Source organism: Triticum aestivum, chromosome 5A (genome assembly GCF_018294505.1).
Source record: "Triticum aestivum cultivar Chinese Spring chromosome 5A, IWGSC CS RefSeq v2.1, whole genome shotgun sequence".
NCBI classification, from domain to species: Eukaryota; Viridiplantae; Streptophyta; class Magnoliopsida; order Poales; family Poaceae; genus Triticum; species Triticum aestivum.
The window spans coordinates 202,219,737-202,242,278 of record NC_057806.1 but is presented as its reverse complement, the minus strand read 5'-3'; the positions used below and the strand labels follow the sequence as shown (position 1 = coordinate 202,242,278).

Genomic DNA, 22,542 nt, shown 5'->3' with positions numbered 1-22,542 from the left:
AGGAAGCCTGTCGGGGTCCACCTAGAGGTGGCGGTGACGACCAAGCCAAGCTCCCCCGACAAATTTCTTTGCCAAGGTCTAGTTGAAGATGATGGTGATGTCGGCACCTAGCTGACGATGATGGTGCGTCTGGCGTTCAGCCAAAGTCCGAGTCATCATCTTCATGCCTGACATCTGGGGGCTCCTCATTGCCATCTTCACTGTTGGTGTCCTCATCGCTATCGCTCGAGGAGGAGCTTTCGTCATTGCTCGAGCTTTCCGTGAAGCACCCTAGACGAGCACCTGAGTGTCCGAAGACCTTGATGGAGAACATATCATGCTCCACTAGCTTGAAGCAGAGGATGTGCCCTTCTGCAAGGTAGTGGGTGTGGGTGAAGGTTTTCCAGCGACGCCTAGGGAGCATGACATGTGGCGGGGGGAACTCAAGATCCACCCACATGGTGCCGTTGTAGCAGCCGCTCATGCACAACCGCAACCCAAGCGGCTGGTCGTCCTCCATCACCCTGGCAAAGGGACGAGGGAGCCGTAGACGGTTGTGCGGAGGATCGTGCAGCTTGACGATGAAGTCCGGCGCCATCCCTGACTGCGCCCCACAACTTCACCTTATGCGCTAGACCCAGCTTATGCATCTGCGGCAGAGGCAGGCACGGGGCGTCGAGAAGAAGCCCTCATCGTCGCAACGGGATCATGAGCTCAGCCCCTTCCCCTCACCATGATGGAAGCAGAAATGGAGATGGAGAAGAAGGAGATGGTGGATGAGCATTGCCACTCCTCCACACCTCCCTTTATAGTGGAATAAGGGGGGAAGGGGCTAGCTCTCCACTACCCCGGGGCAACCGCCCCGCTCCTCCAATCCAAACTTCTGCACTCCTGATGGCGTCCATTTTCATCGGCCGCCCAATTACTCCAATCCGAGGCATTGGGCTTTCTGCTAAGGCACATGTTTTGCGCTCCCTGCGCGTCCACCAACCCCGCGCAATGCATGCGGCACGCGTGGCAGAAACGGTAGGAGTAGTGGGTGAGGTAAAGATAAAATGGCAGTTACCCCCGGTTCGTGCACGGACGCCCTAATGGGCTCCCGTGGACGTGTACGCCCCTGTTTTACGACGTGAACGGAGTGCACCGTTTGAGTAGTGAAGATGCCATGGGAGACTTGGGTGCGAGATCAAGCCCAGGTTAATGAAGAAGCAAAGAAGATCTAAAAAACACAAGCGTCAGCCCGGCAATGTCATTATGTACACACGTGAAATTGATTGGGCCTACCCCAATGATGCCCAGTAGCACGTATGGACCAGGTGTCGTGGTTCTAAGCCTGACAGTAGAGTGGGGGGTAGGTATGGAGAGGCAAGGTCCTAGCTATGGAGAGGTTGTAAACACAAGGGATGTACGAGTTCAGGCCCTTCTCGGAAGAAGTAATAGCCCTACGTCTCGGAGCCCGGAGGCGGTCGAGTGGATTATGAGTATATGAGTTACAAGGTGCCGAACCCCTCTGCCTGTGGAGGGGGGTGGCTTATATAGAGTGCGCCAGGACCCCAGCCAGCCCACGTAGGAGAGGGTTTAAGGTGAGTTAAGTCTGGGGCGTTACTGGTAACGCCCCACATAAAGTGTCTTTACTATCATAAAGCCTACTTAATTACAGGCCGTTGCAGTGCAGAGTGCCTCTTGACCTCCTGGTGGTCGAGTGAGTCTTCGTGGTCGAGTCCTTCAAGTCAGTCGAGTGAGTCCTTCGTTGGTCGACTGGAAGGCGACCTCTTCTAAGGATGTCCTTGGGTAAGGTACTTAGATCAGGTTCATGACCCTACCCTAGGTACATAACCCCATCATTAGCCCCCGAATGGATTGAGGCTTCGAGTGAAGAAGGAGTTGATGTCGTTTCCGATTAACCTTTGCGCTCTGGTCGTGCGCTGTTCTGGACCAAAGAATCTCTTCGTCGACAGTGAGCAACTTGTCTTCAATCGACTCGATCCATTCTCTTCTTTCGTCGAGTGATCTTTCGGGCTTCGACGATCTCCGAGCGACGGATCGCGGGAAACCCCGAGTCTGACAGACTGATCTGCTGTTCGCGGATTCCGCGGGATGCGAAATTTGGGGACGCGCGCGAAGTGGAGCGGACCGCGGCGTTCGGATGGGACGGGACATAGACGCCTCGATCTCCGCACCGCTTTCTCCGCCACGTATCCCGTCTGCATAACTGTTCCTGATATGATTAGATCGACCGGGCCCACATGTCATCCACTCGGAAGGGACCTTATAAATGCGCCCGGCGAGGATTTCTGTACTGTGCCTCAGCATTCTCTCTCTCTCTCTGCTCCCTTCGCCCCCGTCCAGCGCGCTCGCTCTCGCCCCCGCACAACTCCCCCACGCGCACCTCGCCGGCAACTATGGCCAAGGAGAAGACGGCGGCGCTGGAACGTGCGAAGAAGGCGTCGGCGTCGGAGAAGGCGAAGGGGAGATCTACCAGCCGCGGAGGGTCTTCTTCCAGATCCCGCCTGCCGAAGGGCTGGGTCCAAGGAGACTGGATCCAGTCGACCATCACAGAGAAAGACCTCCTCGACATGGACAACGAGGGCTTGATCTCTCACGGAGCTGCGAGGCTTCCGGGGAAGGAGTGGCAGCCCCAGCCAGAAGAGGGTGAGTGTGTGCTCTTGGCCACCCATGTTGATCGTGGATTTTCTTTGCCGCCGAGTATTTTCTTCCGTGGCTTCTTGAACTTCTTCGGAGCGCAGCTCCACCACTTTACCCCAAATTCTATTGCCTATCTTGCCGCGTTCGTGTCCATGTGTGAGGGTTTCCTGGGCTGTCGACCGCACTGGGGTTTGTTCAAGCATATATTCACGTGTCGCTCTCAGACCGTGAAGAAGGCGAGCCCAGGCGATGAAAGAACCCGAGTCGTCCAAATGTGTGGGGGTCTGGGGATCCAGGTGAGGAATAAGAGCACCTTCCCGCCCATGACCTTTCCCGAGTCAGTCAGAGGCTGGCAGTCGACCTGGTTCTACTGCCAGGACCAGTCGACGCCGGGGCAGTCGAGTGGACTCCCACAGTTTACCATGGACCGAGTGAACAAGCCTCCTCTCTGAAGTTGATTCCGGAGGAGAAAGCTGACGTGAAGATGTTGATGGAGCGCGTGGTGCAGTTGGTTCGGGAGGGAGTGACGGGCATGGACCTCCTGGAGGTCTTCCTTAGGCGTCGCATCCAGCCCCTTCAGTTCCGGAGCCACTGCATGTGGTTGTACTGTGGGACTGAAGACGAGACTCGAGTCCATCCAGAAGCAGTCGACGATGTCACTCTGGAAAGATGGATGGTAGCCGTTACCGGAAACAAGGATAACCCACGCGGAGCCAGAAGGATTCCTCCACTCGACCACAACAGCGATCCAAACAAGGTACATTTGCTCTGCTCTCCACTGTGTTCTTGTCGCATTCATTTCTGTTTATCCTGCCGACTGGTCGACTGATCCTTGTCTTGATATCTGCTAGGCTCTCACCGAGCTGTACTCGATGCCCAATGGGGCACAAGCTCCGACTGAGGAGGGTGAGGCGAGTGGGGGCGAGAGCCAGGAAGAGGAGGAATGGGACTCGGACGTTGCAGAGGATGATGACGACGATGATGATGATGACGGTGATGAAGACGACGTTGAGGACGAGGAAGAAGAGGAGGAGGAGGTCGTTCCACCGCGCTCAGAAAGGCGGTCGAAGCTTGTCCATGACCCTTCGACTGAACGTGGCAAGGGGGTTGCGACCGTTGTTCAGTCGACCAAGCGCCCTCGGACCACCTCTCCGGTGCCGACTGAAAAGGCGCCGAAGCAGCCCAGGGCGGCCCCGTCGAAGACGATCAAGCTCCTACCGAAGATGAAGGTGTCCATCCCTACCATATCAGGGTAATCGTGCTGCTTGAATCTTCTTATTTTGTGTGAACTTTGTCTCTGGTCGACGCTGAAGTTAGTCGACTGATCCTTTGGAGTTGCAGTGCTGCTACTTCTGAAACCTCAGCCCGGGCTGATGACCACGAGATGGAGGACGCAGCAACTTCGAAACCAGGTACTGTATTCTTAACGCCGTTCTTAGTCGACTGACTCGCGATCTCTGATCCTGATTCTTCTCCGTAGCTCCACCCAATGTTGTTATCGATCTCCCTGATGATGATGAGGATGAAGAACCACTGAAGCGCAGGAGGAGTCGGAAAGCGTCCGCCAGTAAGGTGCCTCAGGATGTGACGGTGCCTGAGATTCTGACTGCGGAGGGAGAGAACACCACTCGACACACGGTGTCCTTCGCAGATCCATTGACGAGTGCTCAGCAGCCCTCCCTCTTCACGACGCACCACGTCCCAGAGGACCAAGCTGGCGCGGCGAAGGAAGCGATACGCCAGGCGGGAATCATGATGGAGCAGTTGAAGACCATCCGGGATGCGAGCCAGGCAGCTTATGACGCCAGTTCTGCCCTCCAAAGCAATGTTCAGGTCAGTCGACCACTGTTTGTTCTGTTGGATATGCTACCAAAAACTTTTCCTTTCCGGAATTTATAGTAGTCACCCACTGGGTGTGTCGATTAAACTCCGTGTTAGCGGGGGCACGCTGAGTGCACCCGCTGGGTGTAGTCCCCAAGGCTAAGGTCGACTGCTGGCAGTCGGCCTTAGGCTTTATGATGTCAATCTTTCTGTCAGTCGACTATGTCGACTGGATTTCACAAACCGGTGGGGGCACGCTGAGTGCACCCACTGGGTGTAGTCCCCGAGACTGTGGTCGACTGCTTGCAGTTGATCACAGTCTTAAAGAATACATCTCTCTCTTTTTTTTTGAGGTCGACTGGTCGACTTTGTCTTCAACAGGATTAGTGGGGGCACGCTGAGTGCACCCACTGGGTGTAGTCCCCGAGACTACGGTCGAATGCTTGTATTCGGCTGTAGTCTTAGAAACGTGTGTTTTTTCCTTTTTCACTCGGAAGTGAATTATATTTGACATTTAGTCGATTGGTTCTTCGCAGAACTCTTGTGATCTTGTGGCTCGCTACTCTGAGCTGGAAAACAAGCACACTCAACTCGAGCTGAGCCTGAAGCTGGTTCAGGAGAAGCTGACGAAGGCAAAGGAGGAGACCGAAGGTATGTTTGGTGAGACCCTGACGACTGCTTTTCCCCTTGCTTGTTTCAAAATCTGATCTTGCTGTAACTTGCAGGTAAGGTAAGGGAGGCCCAACAGAAGAAAGACCTCGAACTAGCTGAGAAGATCAAGCTTGCTGACGAGAAGTTAGCTTCAGTCACCAAGCTTGAACAAGACAATACCAATCTGAAAGCTGCTCTTGGGATCGCCAACAAGGAGGTCAGTCGACTGAAAACTGATAAAGCTGCCCTGACCGACCAAGTCAGCAAATTGACTGGGAAGAAAACTGATCTGGAGGCCTTCCTGAGTGGTCTTGCCAAGAAGCTGTTTCTTATGCTTGAAGGTAAACCTCTATGCTTGGCAAACATTTCCAATTGTGGTTTTTCCATTCGACCATCCCCTTGACTTAGTGATCATCCTTGCAGAATTTTGTCAAAACTTTGAAGAAGAAACTAGCCGGCTGGAGCCAAACCTCGACCCCGTCAATTCTCCGGTGAACGACGAAGTTGCCATGGATGTTTTCCGACTGGAGTCTCGTGTTGCAGCTGTCGTGGACTATCTCGCAAGGCTGAAGGCCGCCACATCTCGCATCGACTCGACGCTCTGGCCTGAGGAGACACTTCAGAATGACCTTGAGTCGCTGATGGCCCGCTTGAACACGATCCCTGGTCGAGTGCAGGAATGGAAGAAGTCCTCGGCTCGGTGTGGTGCAGATGTTGCTCTGTGTCTGGCCCGAGTCCACTGTAAAGATGCGCGAGAAGAGAAGCTGGCGGCTCTTCGGGTGGCCAACACCAAGAAACACGACTTCAGGTCCTTTATGGAAACTTTCCTTGCAGCTGCCACTCGGATCGCCGACGGAATTGACCTTGATGAATTCGTTGCACCTTCCAGCCCTCCACAGGAGGGGTAAAAAACTTCTTCTGGCTCGACGCTTTAAATTTGCCTCGGTATGCCGAGTGGAATTGTAACCGATAAACCTTAACAGGCTTAACGCCTGAGCACTTTCGGTTCCTTTAGATATCGATTCAAACTTGAATTTGGTGCTTGAATATGATTGCCTTTGGCTCGAAATGTCTTTTGCAGGTTCAAAGCAAGGCGCCTTTACTGCAATCGACTTATTCTTTAGTCCACTTAGGCGAGCACTGGGCTGCGGCTAAGCCTCCGAGTGGAAGCCCGGCTTACCACTCGGTAGGATTTCTATAACTTAGGCGAGCACTGGGCCGCAGCTAAGCCCCCGAGTGAGAGGTTTGCTCTTCACTCGGTAGGATTTTTATAACTTAGGCGAGTGCTTGGACTGCAGCTAAGCCTCCGAGTGAGAGGGTCGCTCTTCACTCGGTAGGATTTTTGTAACTTAGGCGAGCACAGGGCTGCAGCTAAGCCTCCGAGTGAGAGGTTGCTCTTCACTCGGTAGGATTTTTGTAACTTAGGCGAGCACAGGGCTGCAGCTAAGCCTCCGAGTGAGAGGGTCGCTCTTCACTCGGTAGGATTTTTGTAACTTAGGCGAGTGCTTGGACCGCAGCTAAGCCCCCGAGTGAGAGGATTGCTCTTCACTCGGTAGGATTTTTATAACTTAGGTGAGTGCTTGGACTGCAGCTAAGCCCCCGAGTGAGAGGGTTGCTCTCCACTCGGTAGGATTTTTTACAACTTAGGCGAGCACAGGGCTGCAGCTAAGCCCCCGAGTGAAAGTCTGGCTTACCACTCGGTAGGATTTTTATAACTTAGGCGAGTGCTTGGACTGCAGCTAAGCCTCCGAGTGAGAGGGTTGCTCTCCACTCGGTAGGATTTTTTACAACTTAGGCGAGCACAGGGCTGCAGCTAAGCCCCCGAGTGAAGTCTGGCTTACCACTCGGTAGGATTTTTGTAACTTAGGCGAGTGCTTGGACTGCAGCTAAGCCCCGAGTGAGAGGGTTGCTCTTCACTCGGTAGGATTTTTATAACTTAGGCGAGTGCTTGGACTGCAGCTAAGCCCCCGAGTGAGAGGTTGCTCTTCACTCGGTAGGATTTTTATAACTTAGGCGAGTGCTTGGACTGCAGCTAAGCCTCCGAGTGAGAGGTCTGGCTTACCACTCGGTAGGATTTTTGATAACTTAGGCGAGCACAGGGCTGCAGCTAAGCCCCCGAGTGAAAGTCTGGCTTACCACTCGGTAGGATTTTGATAACTTAGGCGAAACGGATTCGCAGCTAAGCCTCCGAGTGAGAGTCTGGCTCACCACTCGGTAGGATTTTTACAAACTTAGGCGAAACGGATTCGCGGCTAAGTCACCCACTGAGGGGGAATTTTATTTGGACAAAAATAAAAAGTGACAGAAATTATGGAGGAACTATGACACTATTATTTTGAGGTCCATGAACTACAGAAGTACTTTATTGCAACTCATCCGAGTGATAAAACTTAAGTGTAAAATGGGCGGAGTAGCTCCGCGTTCCAAGCTCGGGGCTCGTCGATATTATGCTCGACGTTGTAAAGACGGTACGCCCCGTTGTGGAGAACCTTGGTGACGATGAAGGGGCCTTCCCAAGAAGGAGCAAGCTTGTGTGGTTTGTGCTGATCCACTCGGAGAACTAAATCTCCTTCCTGGAAGGCTCGACCTCTCACATTTCTGGCGTGGAAACGACGCAAATCTTGTTGGTAGATGGTCGACCGGATCAGAGCCATCTCCCTTTCTTCCTCTAAAAGGTCGACTGCGTCCTGCCGCGCTTGTTCAGCCTCTGCTTCGTTGTAGATTTCAACTCGAGGAGCATTGTGGAGAAGATCACTCGGCAAGACTGCTTCAGCTCCGTAGACCAAGAAGAATGGAGTTCTTCCGGTCGACCGATTAGGTGTGGTCCGCAGCCCCCAAAGCACTGAGGGAAGTTCGTCGACCCAAGCTCCAGCCGCGTGTTTGAGATCACGCATCAGTCGAGGCTTCAATCCCTTAAGAATCAGTCCATTAGCTCGCTCTGCTTGTCCATTCGACTGCGGATGGGCGACTGAAGCGTAGTCGACCCGTGTGCCTTGGGAGTTGCAGAAATCTCTGAATTCCTCTGAGTCAAAGTTCGACCCATTATCCGTAATGATGCTGTGCGGGACTCCATATCTGAATATTAGTTCCCTGATGAAGCTAACAGCAGTACCGGTGTCAAGGCTCTTGATTGGTTTAGCCTCGATCCACTTGGTGAACTTGTCGACTGCCACCAGTACATGCGTGAAGCCACTTCGTCCTGTTCTCAAAGGACCGACCATGTCCAGTCCCCATACTGCGAAAGGCCAGACGAGTGGGATGGTCTTCAGGGCCGACGCAGGCTTGTGCGACATATTCGAGTAGAACTGACATCCCTCGCACTTATCCACTATCTCTTTTGCCATCTCATTCGCCTTTGGCCAGTAAAATCCGGCTCGGTATGCTTTGGCCACGATGGTCCGAGAGGACGCATGATGACCACAGGTCCCCGAGTGAATATCATTGAGGATGAGTCGACCTTCTTCTGGTGTTATGCACTTCTGACCAACTCCAGTCGCGCTTTCTCTGTATAATTGTCCTTTGATTACGGTAAAGGCCTTAGATCGACGGACGATCTGTCGAGCCTCTTCCTCATCCTCCGGAAGCTCTTTTCTCAGGATATATGCGACATACGGAACTGTCCAGTCGGGAATGACCACCAAAACCTCCATGATCAAGTCGACCACCGCTGGGACTTCAACTTCAGTCGGATCTGTGGCACTCTTGGGCTGTGGAGTTTCTTCGGTGAAAGGATCTTCTTTGACTGACGGAGTGTGTATATGCTCCAAGAACACACCACTCGGAATGGCTTCTCTCTTGGAACCTATCTTTGCTAGATCATCAGCTGCTTGATTTTTCAGTCGGGGTATATGATGGAGCTCCAACCCCTCGAACTTCTTTTCCAGCTTCCTCACTGCACTGCAGTATCCAGTCATGGCTGGGCTTCTCACGTCCCACTCTTTCATCACCTGGTTGACCACTAAATCCGAGTCGCCATAGACCATCAGGCGACGGACGCCGAGTGAAATGGCCATGCGCAACCCATATAAGAGGGCCTCATATTCTGCCTCATTGTTGGAGGAATCAAAGTGAATCTGGAGCACATATCTGAGCTTATCTCCTCTGGGGGAAACCAGGACAACCCCAGCACCGGAACCATTCAACATCTTAGAGCCATCAAAGAACATGGTCCAATGCTCCGAGTGAACTTCAGTCGGCTGCTGTTGTTCAATCCACTCGGCGAGGAAATCTGCTATTGCCTGGGACTTAATGGCTTTCTTTGCCTCAAACTTGATATCAAGGGGAAGAAGTTCAATCGCCCATTTGGCCACTCGACCAGTTGCATCTCTGTTGTGCAAAATCTCTGATAGTGGAGCGTCGCTGACGACTGTGATGGAATGATCAGAAAAATAATGAGCAACCTTCTTTGTGGTCATGTATATTCCATACACAAGCTTCTGATAATGAGGATATCTCTGCTTGGATGGAGTCAAGACTTCAGACAAATAATACACTGGGCGCTGAACTTTGAGAGCTTTTCCTTCTTCTTCCCGCTCGACCGTAAGCACAGTACTGACGACTTGTCCTGTGGCTGCGATATAGAGCAACAGAGGCTCTTTGCTGATTGGAGCAGCAAGCACCGGCTGGGTGGAGAGCAGAGCTTTTAGCTCGGCAAACGCTGCATCAGCTTCTGGAGTCCACTCGAACTTGTCTGTCTTCTTCATCAGTCGGTAAAGAGGCAATGCCTTTTCACCGAGTCGTGAGATGAATCGACTTAATGCGGCCAAGCATCCAGTAAGCTTCTGGACATCGTGCACTCGCACAGGGCGTTTCATTCGGAGAATAGTGCCAATCTTCTCTGGGTTAGCGTCGATTCCCCGTTCGGAAACGAGAAAACCGAGTAACTTGCCACCAGGAACTCCAAATGTGCACTTTGATGGATTGAGCTTGATATCATATCTTCTGAGGTTGGCAAATGTTTCGGCGAGATCAGCGAGCAGGTCGGAACCTTTTCGTGACTTGACAACGATATCATCCATATATGCTTCCACATTCCGACTGATTTGAGTGAGTAGACACTTCTGAATCATTCGCATAAATGTGGCTCCGGCATTCTTGAGGCCGAATGGCATGGTGATATAGCAGAAGCACCCGAATGGAGTGATGAAAGCTGTTTTTACCTCGTCGGGTCCGTACAGACGGATCTGGTGGTACCCGGAGTAGGCATCTAAAAAAGATAGCCTCTCGCATCCCGCGGTCGAGTCAACAATTTGATCTATGCGAGGGAGAGGAAAATGATCTTTCGGGCAGGCCCGGTTGATGTGCTTGAAATCAATGCACATTCGGAGCGACTTGTCCTTCTTAGGAACCATGACGACATTAGCGAGCCACTCGGAGTGGTATATCTCTCGGATAAATCCTGCCGCCAACAGTCGAGCCACTTCTTCACCAATGGCTTTTCTCTTCTGGACGGCGGACCGCCGAAGATGCTCTTTGACTGGTTTTGCAGATGAGTCGACTCTTAGGCGATGCTCAGCCAGTCCCCTGGGAACACCTGGCATGTCAGCGGGCTTCCATGCAAAAATGTCCCAGTTCTCACGGAGGAACTGGATGAGCGCTTCTTCCTATTTTGGGTCGAGTGTTGTGGAGATGCGGGTCGGAGCTGCATCGGGGTCGGTCGGGTGAATGTGAACAGGCTTCGTCTCACCGGACGACTGGAATGCAGACTCTGTGGCGGGTTTCTTTGATCGCAGCAAGTCACTCGGATCTGCGTTTTGCTTGTATTCTTCGAACTCGACCGCTGTCACCTGGGAATCGGCAATCTTGGAGCCCTTCTGAAAGCACTCTTCTGCCTTTTTCCGATCACCGGTGACAGTGATCACTCCTTTGGGGCCGGGCATCTTCAATTTGAGGTACACGTAACATGGTCGAGCCATGAACCGTGCGTAAGCTGGTCTCCCCAAAATGGCATGATATGCACTCTGAAAATCCACGACCTCAAACGTCAACTTTTCTTTGCGAAAATGTTTCGAATCACCAAACACCACGTCCAAAGCTATTTGGCCGAGTGACTCGGCTTTCTTCCCTGGTATAACTCCATGAAAGCTCATGTTACTAGTGCTCAGTCGGGACATCGGAATGCCCATTCCTTTCAGTGTGTCTGCATACAACAAATTCAGCCCGCTTCCACCATCCATCAGCACCTTTGTCAGTCGAGTGCCTTCGACAACTGGATCGACCACCAAAGCTTGCCTCCCAGGGGTGGCAATATGAGTCGGGTGATCAGATTGGTCGAATGTGATGGGTATTTGAGACCATTTCAGATAATTTGCTTTTGCTGGGGCAACCATGTTCACCTCTCGGTTAATGACTTTCAGTCGACTCCTGCTTTCCACATCTGCAAAGATCATCAGAGTGGAGTTGATATGCGGATATCCTTCCTCACTGTCCTCCTTGTCTTCAGCCTTGTCCGACTCCTTCTCCTTGTCCTTAGACTGTTTTCCCTGAAACTGCTGGATCAGGAGTCGACATTGGCGAGTGGTGTGCTTCGGGTAGATGATATTCCCCTCTTCGTCTTTCTTCGTGTGGATGTGACATGGCATATCCATTACGTCGTTCCCTTCTTTATCCTTTACCTTCTTGGGGTTCCAGGATCCTTTTGGTTTCCCCTTAAACTTTCCCTGAGTCACGGCCAGAGCCTCTCCAGGAGCTGCCGGTTCAGCCTTCCGCTTCTGTTTCCGACTGGTGTTTCCTTTTTCCGACTGACTCGGCTTGTGCTTGCCGCTTCGGAGTCGGTCTTCTTCTTCGCCGTTGGCGTACTTGGTAGCAATCTCCATCATCCGACTCAAGGTCATGTCACCGGTTCGACCAAACTTCAAACTCAGTTCTCTGTTCTTGACGCCATCTTTGAAGGCGCAGACTGCCTGATGATCAGACACATTCTCCACAGTGTGGTGCAAAGTGATCCACCTCTGAATATACTCTCTGAGAGTCTCATTAGCCTTCTGCACGCAGACTTGCAACTCTGTCAATCCAGCTGGTCGCTTGCAAGTTCCTTCAAACGTTCTGATGAACACTCGGGACAGATCTTCCCAAGTGTAAATGCTGCTAGGAGGTAATTGAGTCAACCATGCCCTGGCAGAACCTTCCAGCATGAGGGGCAAATGCTTCATGGCCACCTCGTCGTTCCCACCACCAATCTGAACTGCCACTCGGTAGTCTTCAAGCCAAGTTTCAGGCTTAGACTCACCAGTGAACTTGCTGACTCCTGTTGCCAACCTGAAATTGGGAGGGATAACTGCGGCTCTGATAGCTCTGCTGAAACATTCAGGACCAGAAACATGCACTCGACTGCTTGTGGGCGCATCTCTGTCGAGTCCGCCCCGATGGGCTCTGTTCCGGTCGACCAAACCTTGCACGATAATGGATCGCGCGTCGAAGCCTGGTTCTCTGGGGTCGACTGGAACCCTTCGCCCTGTACTGTACTGACGCCTGTCATCTTGCTGCCGAGGAGCGTAAGACCCACCCCTCGGAGGGGAATTGGGCACTCGACGCCTATCATCTCGGTCGAGTCGGTCGCCATATTGATCTCGCCGATTCTCGCGCCCTTCACGCCGCGGAGGCGATCTGGGGCTGTGAGCCGACTGAACCGTATTCGCAGTGACGGATCGACTGTGAATTCTGTTGCGCGACTGAGACACGGCTGAATTCTGATCTCCTGCTGCCCGGAGCAGATCCCTGATCTGCAGCAAACCTCTGCCAGCTTCCGACTGCGAAGGCTGGATGGACTCTGCTATACGGGTCGCAGCTGCTAAATTCTGGATTGGGGTTCGATATACCTGAGTCGGCGGGAAGAGTTGACGTCGACTGGTGTCGGGAACTCGTTGCCGCGCGCGCTCGTCGAGTGCTCGCTGAAGATTCTCCAGTCGAGTGCGCTCGGCCAAATTGGCCAGACGTGCCTCCTCCAAGGCACGAGCCTCGGGGGTTTCTCCTGCGATGGGAGTACGCAGGGCATCCACGTTCCTGCGGCGAAGTTCCTCTCTTTGCAGAGAGTCGAGTGGCTCGGGCTGGTACTCTTCGTGGCGTCGTGCGGGGTCGCCTCCGTCACCTGCTCCACCATCACGGGCGAAGCCAGGGGGACTGCGGGGCCCGTCGACCATCAAGATTTCCGCCGCTGGATCACTGCTACCGCACTCGGATGCAGTCTCTACGGAGCCAGTCGACAGATCGAACAAGCCGTAGAGAGATTCGTCGGGCTCGATTGCCGCAACTTGGGTGGTGGCCGATTGGCGAGCCACCGCGTGCCTCACCCATCGCTGAAGCCTCGACCGGCCCGAGCGCTTGCGCTGGCGGGAGACCGGGAGGGTGGACGATGGAGGAGCCGACCGATACTGGGTCGACGGTTGCCGCAGCAGAACGCCGCGGACACATGCGCGAAAATGCGTCGCACCGCGGACGGGGAGCGCATCTACGTCGAGTGGAGCCTCCTGGAGCCACGCGGAGTCGTCGGCGATGAAGGTGAGAGTGCCGAGACGGATCTCTTGACCCCCGACCAAAACTCCAGCAGACACCATGATGAAAGTACTCGGAAGAATCGCAACTTCTCCACAAAATCGCTAAAACACCTGCCCCACGGTGGGCGCCAACTGTCGTGGTTCTAAGCCTGACAGTAGAGTGGGGGTAGGTATGGAGAGGCAAGGTCCTAGCTATGGAGAGGTTGTAAACACAAGGGATGTACGAGTTCAGGCCCTTCTCGGAAGAAGTAATAGCCCTACGTCTCGGAGCCCGGAGGCGGTCGAGTGGATTATGAGTATATGAGTTACAAGGTGCCGAACCCCTCTGCCTGTGGAGGGGGGTGGCTTATATAGAGTGCGCCAGGACCCCAGCCAGCCCACGTAGGAGAGGGTTTAAGGTGAGTTAAGTCTGGGGCGTTACTGGTAACGCCCCACATAAAGTGTCTTTACTATCATAAAGCCTACTTAATTACAGGCCGTTGCAGTGTAGAGTGCCTCTTGACCTCCTGGTGGTCGAGTGAGTCTTCGTGGTCGAGTCCTTCAAGTCAGTCGAGTGAGTCCTTCGTTGGTCGACTGGAAGGCGACCTCTTCTAAGGATGTCCTTGGGTAAGGTACTTTGATCAGGTTCATGACCCTACCCTAGGTACATAACCCCATCACCAGGCCCGGGGGCTCCTGTCGGTGCATCAAACATTTGTGTTTGCCACCCGGACTTGTGCACAGGCGTGCTGACGATCATACACCAATTACTAAGACATGACACAAGATAAGCCAGAGAAACCACTCTTCATGAGATCAAGGAGTGCATTAAGAAGATCAAGTCAGCAGAAGAGCAGCTCAGGAAGGCCTCCCTTGTCGGTCAGGAGAGCCCGACAGGGTCGAGACTGCCCCTGAGAGCCAAGACTAGATTGCCTCAACAAGGCTCCCAGGCCATTAAGATCGGATCCCGGCAAGCTCCGTACTGGTAGGCCTCCGCCAAGATGCCATCGCTCGACCGCATCATGCACATGTCAGTAATCAGTGCGGTGTCAAGCTCTTAGTTGGCTAGGTGGATCTTGTCAGCTATGTGGCAACTTGCTAGAGAGGAGATTAACTTTATTGACACCTGTCAAGATGGTGTGTCACGCTAATAAGGAGAAAAATGATAAGCGGTGTGGCTGGCTTGCCAGGCATCAACCTCAGCATGACACCTAGCAGTGCATTTAATGCACTTTCTCCTAACTACCAGAGCTAGTTATGATGACACTATTAGCTATCTAATCATACTAAAATGACTATTTTGCCACTATGGCCGCCACTTAAGCTATAAAAGGAGGCCCGAGGCAACCTAGCAAGGGGTTCGAACAATTTGACACATCAACACTTGTATGCGTGTGTTGCTCTCCCCGAGGCACACTTGCCAGGCTTGAGCTCGCCGCGTCTTCGTGTTCCTCCAGATCAATCCACTAAAGCAGGAGTAGGGTTTTATGCTGCAAAGCAGCCCAAACTTGGGTAAAAGAGAGATGTCCATCGCTGCGCTGCCCTGCCATTTCTGCTCCTTGTGCAATGTGATCTCCCCCTTGCCGAACCACAAAGGGGTAGCCTTGCCCCATATGTGATTGTGCTTCCACGCCAACATATACAAAGTTATAACAATCATGTATAATAGAGTTTAGAAAAGAGTCAATTACTTCTCATGAATATTCAGATCATAAGCCCACAATTCATCGGATCCTAACAAACACACCACGAAAGAATATTACATCGAATAGAACTCCAAGAGCATTGAGGAGAACATTGTATTGAAGATCAAAGAGAGAGAAGAAGCCATCTAGCTACTAGCTATGGACCCGTAGGTCTGTGGTGAACTACTCACGCATCATCAGAAGGCAGCAAGGATGATGTAGAAGCCCTCCATGATCGATTCCCCCTCCGAAAATGACTCCAACTGGGATCACGGAAGAATAGAAGGTTGCTAAGGCAGAAAAAGTGTTTCAGGTGGATCTCTGGTATATTCGGAATACTTGGGAATTGATAGATGTGGAATTAGGTTAAGAGGTGCCACGAGGGTCCCACAAGCTCAGGCCCCCCCTGGGGGCGTGCCTGGTTAGCTTGTTGCTCCCTCGTGACTCTTCTAGTCTTCTCCCTAACCTTTGTGGGTCCCTTTTGGTCCAGAAAAATTCATCATAAAGTTTTATCGTGTTTGGACTCTGTTTATATTAATTTTATAAAAAGCCAAAAACAAGCAAAAAATAGGAACTGGCACTGGGCACTAGGTTAATAGGTTAGTCCCAAAAATAATATAAAATAGCATATAAATGCTTATAAAACATCCAACACTGATATGATAATAGCATGGACAAATCAAAATTTACAAATACATTAGCGACATATCACCTGTGCGCACTGGGTGTTCCGCCTGTGCAAGAACAACCCCAAATCCATGGTAAGTCAGAAAAATCGAGGAAATTCGTTGGTAGGGAAGGTTGGGGATGGTGGGGAAAGGTAGATCCAGTTGCCAAACAAGAAATTCATGGACCAAATCAACGAAATCTCACAAGATCCAACAAATGAAAAAATTGGTAGGGCTATTTTTGTGGGGATTTTCGAATTGGGACAAAAAGCTACAAAATTAGGCTAGAACTAGCACATAAATGCCCGTGTGTTGCAATGGGAGAGAAAAATTTAGACACCCATAACCCAATAAGCATGGCTCAAGATCCCCACGTCCGCGTCCCCTATATCAATACGACACCCCGGGGCACTTCAAGCTGAGTTCCTTGCTTGTGAGGAGGGTGTCAACCTCGCTCTTCAATAGTCTAAACTTTGGTGGAAGTCAAAATGGGTTGCACTGAGGCAGTCTAAGTTAATGTAACCATTGTTCATGTAAGTAGGAGCCGGAATTCTGTTAGCCATTACTTAGTTACTTTTGGTCGTGCCGAGGGTCGTACCGTAGTATGGTTGTACTCGGGACCTGCAGATGTTCCTATGCTTTGTAGGAGTGAACTTGTAACTCATTAAGAAATGAATTCTCTTCTAATCCCACAAAAGAAAAAACGACACTCCTTCTGTGTTACCATTTATCATTTTTTTAATCCTCACCAACGGTGGCCAGTCACGTTATCAAACCGCATCCGAACATGGTCGATTCAAGACAATGAGATCGTACACCACACAACGTACATGTCATTGAACCGTGGCAGGGAAATCCCTTGTTTCAAACTTAAATGCAAACTACTCCTATACCAAGTCTATACACAGTCCATCATACTCCTACTCACTTTCAACTTGTAATTTTGTGGACTTGTTTCATGGAGGGAGGGCAAGTCCTGTGTCTGTCCCTGCATGCCTCTTTACACAGTGCTTCGCCATGGAGCAAACACCAATATTTTCCTTCCAGTTGGAGAGATGTTTGCTACAAATAGTACACATATGTTCATCCATAAAAAATAAAAATAATAGTTCACTCATTTTCCCACAATAAATATATTGGCAGATGACTTATTCTTGGACGATTTCTTAAATTACTTCAGAAAGCAAAGTTACAGTGTCAAGAATTCCATTCTAGTCTATACATGCTTAGTCCATATAGCCCTCTACTGGTTGAGAGCGACACCAAGCCACAGCTTCATGTTTCCATTGAAGTGTATCACTGAGCACCACGGATCACTTCGGGGATGATGTTTGGATTCTTGGTATTGCCATAGAATGCCATCAACCCTGCTGGTAGAACAGTTGTTGGGTCACATAGTGCCCCATCCCCATTCCGCCATGAGAATATTGTGCCATTCCTATAAACATGTAATATGTAAAAAAACGATTAACTAAAAATATGAGAAAAGAGCCACCTGTTACTTATGCATATGTACGTGGTCTAGGGCCTGGATATGCTAATTTATATTCAGAATGGAACCAATTTAAAAGAAAGCGATTTATTGCCTTTTACCTTCATGCTTCAGAGACAACAAAATTGCAAAGATGAGCTATAAGCTGCTAGAAGAAATACTCAGTCTGAAGTCCATTTGTATGTTATATATGCAAGGAAATGTACTCTTCCATTGCAAAGCAATAAGGCTTTAAGTAATAGCATACCTGTAGTGCATACACTCAGTTGTATGTTCTTCCTCTGTTCGAAAATTCCACTCACGCAAGCAAGAAGTATTTCACTACCTTACTCCAGTAGTTCAGTGCATACATTTGTTGCTCGTCGTGATTGCAACCTGAACAGAGTAACAAAATTGTCAGTTTGCGCATGGATGGATCAATGGAGAAACATTGTCACATTGGCATGCATAGGTGTTCTAAAACTGTAAAAAAATAGCATCTACATCTGCGCATACACAAGGAACAATTGCAGAGAAAAAATTGATCTAGTCAAATTTTTGATAATCATGAAATATAAAACTTGAGTTCACAGGAAACCAAATTAGTCGCTTGAGCCTCACCTACTCCTAATAAAGGCAAAATACAGAGGCTTGCTTGAGGCTATGCCAACATACAAGACTGATTTAATGATCCAGTAATCGGATAATACTAAAATCAAGAGCAATAATAGAGAAGGTGTTCCAGTAATCATTAATAATAATCTTTTGTTTGAAAACTTTGCACAAGACTTCCTAACTACTGGTGCGACCAATTGACTCATGCCCATACACCTGTCATGTATCAACATACAGGACTGACTGGTACATATGAATGCCTGTCAATTCTTTAGGTCACAACAAGCAACTGAAAGATAATACAAAAAAATCACAAATAGTCTTTGTTCTTCATGATGGAGGTATTTTGGTAATCATGTAAAAGAGGAAGCTTGCATTTACAGGAAACCAATTGGCTATGATGATCGATGGGCACAACCAGAACAGCTAGTAACCAAACAAATAGAACATCTTTTGATGGCGAAATTATAGGAAAATAGCAGATAATTCTATAGCCAAGGCGATACGAAGTAGTTTCTGTACCATGGGTGGAGAATAGAACATCAATCTACAGAAGGCACTGAACCATGTACCATGGGTGGAGAACAGGCAGACAGAATTCTGGCAAAGTCGAACGGCGAGATTCTGCCAAAGTCGGCAAAACGGCGACAACAATGTCAAGCATGGAAAGCAATTGAATAGAGGTTTCGGCTGTGGGAGTCCAGGCGCTCTTATAGCCAAGGCGATACGAAGTAGTTTTTGTACTTTAATTTCCTGCTTGCAAATATTGTTGTCAATCTATCCCCATAGCTCCCCTTGCGCCATCTTATGAAGGTCCAAGTACCAAGTCCTGACTACATAGAATCTGTCTATCTATGCATCAAATCACATGAAACAGAAAGGGCATCACATAGCTAGCTTCAACAACAACAAAAAGCTGCAGGACTCATAGAATAAATATCTTCACAGGATGTAATGCTTACATTAGCATTAGTTGATGGATTAGCAGAAACTCTTCACTAGGAACCACTAAGCTTTATCCATGACTTTTCTTTTCCAACCGTGCTTCACCATGAAATTCAGATTTAATAGAATTAGTAATGACAGTTGTAAACAAAATTAGTTGCCACACTTACATCAGCAATTACTTCTGCTCGCTGGCTCAGAAGATTGTATAATTATAAGAACCAATAGGATTTTACCTGGTTGATGCACACAACAAAAGAATCCATTCATTTTCTTCAAGAAATTCATTGAACGTTTGGTGCGCGATAACAATGGAACCATAACTGGATATGTTGTAGAAGTACAGAGGAGGGGCCTGCTTCCGTGGGACAGCACACTCTTAGCCGCCGGGGTGGCACCCAGCCGAAACAAATCTGGATGACGCAGGGAGATGGGGAGCGGCCGCCACGCCGAGTTTGTTTTCCTACTTTGAACGCTCGGTCTGGGCCTCGCGCATAATGTAGAGACACAAATGTCAGGCATAAACTGGTTGGTCTTTCATCAAGCAATAATTGATAAAGTCAGGCCATTTGCAAGTTGAAAACATACATGCAGAGCCGCACAAGCAGAAGCCCCATTGCCGGAATAATCTACCAACCTCTGTTTCACCTGGATCGGATTGGCTTCAGTGTAGATCGCATTTTACTGAATAATCCCCACGAAATCAAATGGATTGTGGACCCTCACCGACTCTTTGGCCGTCCGGCAGCTTGGAACAACTGGTACACTTGTTCTTAAGTGCAGATCGTACATCAGATACACCTGTTTCTTCATATTGATTTTCTAAACAGAGGTAAGAGTTTGACATGAAAATTAGACTGAATCTCAATCCATCGTATGCATAACATCAAACAGGTTGTTGGCGGATGCTCCTGAATAGAGTTCATGGTTTACCAACTATGGATTGTTAGTGAAAACTAAAACGCTAAAGAAAGAATCAAGAGAGTAGTTTGGCCGTTGAAAATCCATGTACCCAGATGAGAGGGGAGGGGGTGCATTGCTAGCAACTAGCTCAGAGTCGTTGCTACTTCTTGCTTCCTCCTACTGGATGCAAGTCACTACTCATGCGGTCCTGCCTCAAACACCTGCGCATTAGCCAATAATCAGAGAGATAGAATAACGAATTAAGGGAAGAGAGCATGAGGACGATAAGAGAAGATGCGTCGTTGCCGTCCGCATGCCACACACACCAGGCTGTCAGTCCCACATCAAGCTTAGTTAGGAGGAGACGTCCCCTTCCAGCCGGCGGCCAATCAACCATGGGTCGCAGCCGGGGCGCCAAGGATGAGCACGGCCGGTATCCATCCATCCGGCGGCCAAGCAGACCTGGGTCACAGCCAAGGCGCCGTGGTCACTGAAGCCTTAACGCGGCGATGGATGAGCGCGGGCAGGCGCTGGTGAACGGTGGAGAGGAAGGGCAGCGGCGGTGCGGATCCACTGAAGCCGAAGGGGTGGGGGCAGCGCACGGCGGAGGGCCAGTGGCCGATGATGGTGGCGGAGGGGGGCAGCGCACGGGAGAGGGGAGGTGGCCGGCGGTGGTGACGCGCGGCAGAGGGGTGGGCGCCGACCGCGGCGGTGCACTGGATCGTCGAGATGCGCTTGAGGTGGAGATAGGTCGTCATGCGGGTTCTTTTTTTTCCCTTGTACCTGTTGAGTTTGACTTCTTAGGTGAACCCTAGGGAGACAAAATTTAGTACCACCTCGAATATGTTTTAAATTCAAACTGAAAGCGTAAAATCACGAAAAGAAGCATATTGTGACGGTGAACCCGCGGAGTCAATCCGTGCTTTATTATTAGGGAGAGATATGGGGGGTAGGGACTCCAAGATGCCAATTAACCTTGCTCATGATACCAAGATATTGTTGGGTGGAACCCTAATGGATGATGTTTTCACACTTGTAGTTGGAATGGGAAGAATAACAAGAGAAATCAGTCAAACAAAACCCAATTACAGATCCACTAGAAGTGCATAGTTGAGATCCATAAGCATACAAGATCAATCAAAGGAAAACAAGCACAAATTTAAGCTCTTCTCAAATCCAAAGAAACGAGGGCATGATGATCTAGAGAGATCCTCCCCTTAGGAGGACTTGATGATCCTATGATGGGGATCATTCTCCCTTAGGAGGTCTTGATTCCCCAAGGTGTTGGTACAGGGAGAAAAGCTTTCTCTAATGTCTCATAATACTTTCATAACCCTAACAAATGTCTTAGGCATGGAATATATAGGTGACTTGAGGTGAGGGACGAGCTAGAGGGCAAAATAGGAACTCCAGGGCCAACCTCCTAGGAGGGTCATGCGCACGGACTAAGTAGCCCTTGTGCGCATGGGGGTCTAATGAGCGCGGTACAGGTCCATGCGCACGAGGTAGCTATAGTTGCGAGGCCCATGGACACGGCGTTGCTACTTCTTGAGCTTGAGTTGGTTTTTCCCTTGAAGCAGAAAGGGATGCAGCAAAGTAGAGATAAGTATTTCCCTGAGTTAAGAACAAAGGTATCAATCTAGTAGGAGGTACACGCAAGTCTCCAATGATAGCACATGCACAAACAAACAAATACTTGCACCCAACGCGATAAAGAGGTTGTCAATCCCTTCACGGTTACTTCCAAGGATGAGATCTGATAGAGATATGTATAAAAGATAAATAGAAGTGGAAAATAAAGTAAAGGTAAATAAATTGCAGCAAGATATTTTTGTGTTTTTTGTTTTATAGATCTAATAATAATATGATAAAATAGGCCCGGGAGCCATAGTTTTCACTAGGGGCTTCTCTCTTGAAAGAATGCATATGGTGGGTAAACAAATTACTATTGAGCAATTGATAGAAAAGCGCAAAGTTATGATGATATCTAAGGCAATGATCATGAATATAGGCATCACGTCCGTGACAAGTAAAAGGACTCCTGCCTGTATCTACTACTATTACTCCACACATCAACTGCTATCTAGCACGCATCTAGTGTATTAAGTTAACAAGAACGGAGTCACACAAGATGATATGATGTAGAGGGATAGATCCAATCGATATGGTATAAACCCCATCATTTTATCCTTGACGGCAACAATACAAATATGTGCCTCGCTACCCCTTCTATCACTGGGTGAGGACACCGCATGATTGAACCCAAAACAAATCACCTCTCCCATTGCAATAAAAATCTATCTAGTTGGCCAAACCAAATCAATAGATCGGAGAGAAATACAAAGCTATCTTAATCATGCATAAAAGAGTTCATATATAATCTGATGATAAATCCACAATTCATCCGATCTCAACAAATGCACTGCAAAAGAATATTACATCGAATATATATCCAAGAACATCGAGGAGAACATTGTAATGTAGATCAAAGAGAGAGAAGAAGCCGTCTAGCTACTAGCTATGGACCCATAGGTCTGTGGTAAACTACTCACACATCATCGTTAGTGCAGCAAGGTTGATGTAGAGGCCCTCCGTGATTGAATTCCCCTCCAGCAGGGTCGAGAATAGGTCTCTAGATGGGATCTCACGAGTATACAAACTTGCGGTGGAGGAAAAGTATTTTTGGC

At 49.7% G+C, this 22,542-nt stretch overlaps 1 long non-coding RNA gene across 17 annotated transcripts; it reads right to left on the bottom strand.

Annotated features, from left to right (window-relative positions):
- Positions 1 to 16,939: 16,939 nt before the first annotated feature.
- LOC123102789 (uncharacterized) lies at positions 16,940 to 20,635 on the bottom strand. 17 transcript variants are annotated; one of them, XR_006449358.1, is made up of 5 exons: positions 20,182 to 20,635; positions 19,965 to 20,076; positions 19,679 to 19,863; positions 19,541 to 19,600; positions 16,940 to 19,433 (listed from the first exon to the last, which is right to left on the bottom strand). It is a non-coding gene; the product is annotated as an uncharacterized lncRNA (long non-coding RNA). The 17 variants fall into 17 exon arrangements; XR_006449361.1 differs by having other exon boundaries at positions 19,679 to 19,774; XR_006449346.1 differs by having other exon boundaries at positions 16,940 to 19,051; positions 19,189 to 19,433; positions 19,541 to 20,076.
- Between the last annotated feature and the right edge of the window lie 1,907 nt (positions 20,636 to 22,542).